This window comes from Amphimedon queenslandica, unplaced genomic scaffold, assembly GCF_000090795.2.
Source record: "Amphimedon queenslandica unplaced genomic scaffold, v1.1 AMPQUscaffold_3585_Cont24422, whole genome shotgun sequence".
NCBI lineage: Eukaryota > Metazoa > Porifera > Demospongiae > Haplosclerida > Niphatidae > Amphimedon > Amphimedon queenslandica.
The window spans coordinates 1-1,423 of record NW_003556089.1 but is presented as its reverse complement, the minus strand read 5'-3'; the positions used below and the strand labels follow the sequence as shown (position 1 = coordinate 1,423).

The 1,423-nt window shown below is 29.9% G+C and overlaps 1 long non-coding RNA gene across 1 annotated transcript; it reads right to left on the bottom strand.

Moving 5' to 3' along the window:
• Positions 1–297: 297 nt before the first annotated feature.
• On the bottom strand, positions 298–1,415 carry LOC109592897 (uncharacterized). Its single transcript, XR_002190621.1, has 3 exons — positions 1,154–1,415; positions 917–1,073; positions 298–638 (listed from the first exon to the last, which is right to left on the bottom strand). It is a non-coding gene; the product is annotated as an uncharacterized LOC109592897 (long non-coding RNA).
• Positions 1,416–1,423: the final 8 nt, after the last annotated feature.

Genomic DNA, 1,423 nt, shown 5'->3' with positions numbered 1-1,423 from the left:
TTGACTTAAAATGACATCTCAATATATCCCATTTCATTCTTACAAATCTCCAGCCTAATGTAAGAACATTGTTTTCAAATTAAGATTTTTCACAGTTTAATGGAATCATGCACTATCATCAGACATATCCAGATAAAAGAGCAAAAAAGATTTGAAAAAACAAAAAATGAGAGCAGAGCAGTCATAAAAAATAGACAATATGGACGAATAATGTACAAGTATAGAATATTATTATCATTATTTAATTTGATGCAACTATTCACTTTAGTTAGCAAATTTCTAGATATTGAGTGAATAAAACTACATAAAACAACAGAAATAGTAGTTTATTATTTTTCTAACTATCATTTATCCTAACATTAAAGACAGAACTCATAGATAAGTGTGTGTGCAAAAAAATTTTTACAGGACAGGTACTTTACAAGCTTGGCATAATAGGAAGCATACATGCATCTAATAAATGTCTATAACTTAAACTTAAAAAGAGCATTGAAAGAATCAAAACTATACAACATGCAAAACAATAAACAATTATATAGTGTCTTGCAAGACTCACCAAATCTGTATAGCTTGAGAGGTATTCTTCTACGTTAAAATAGAATTACTTGCTTTACTTTTCATGTAATTAATTTGGCTAACTGCAAGAGCAAGGGACAAATACATTGAATGATAGGTACATACATAATTTATTATACAACTTAAAGTTCCTCTCATAATTGTAAAGAAATTCACCCAAAAAGTTCAGAAACAATGTATTGTGCATGACTTTCTCATATTCATGTATAAGAAGTTATTACAAAGTCTAAAGTTTACAAATACTTCCAGTAATAGATTTTAATCATCAATGAACAACAACGATAATTTTGCAAGTAAAAAATCTATAACAAAGGAAATTATTGATGTGTGCATTGCTTACTTCCTTACTATGTCCAGGTTGAGTATATTCAAAGATCTTGAGTTGTTACAATAAATAAAGCATATAGAAGCCTCAAAACTAATTTAACTTCCACACCCACTAGGACAAAGTATCCTTATAGTATGAGCTACCAAATGTATCCGGCAAACGATACCACCTGAAGAATATAACAACAAGAAGGATGGCATGATAATACATGTAAACTGTGAGTGTAATTATAGTCACACATTTACAAACTTTTCAGAAAACTGCTATGTCCCTCTAGTAAACATACATGAAAATATTGACAAGGCCTCCATTTCTCATAATGGAAAAGTTAACTGAAGAGAGAAAGTTTGTTTTGCAATAAAAAAGGAGACTCTTACTCACAAATAGACTAAGATGGTGAGTGTTTTCCCTTTGCTTAACCGGTATATATGCTCCATTGCTGTAAACTACAGCTTCATAGTAGTACACACATAACTTGTTCTGCAACAGTTTTTGTAGCTAGAAAAAGTGTAAAATGAT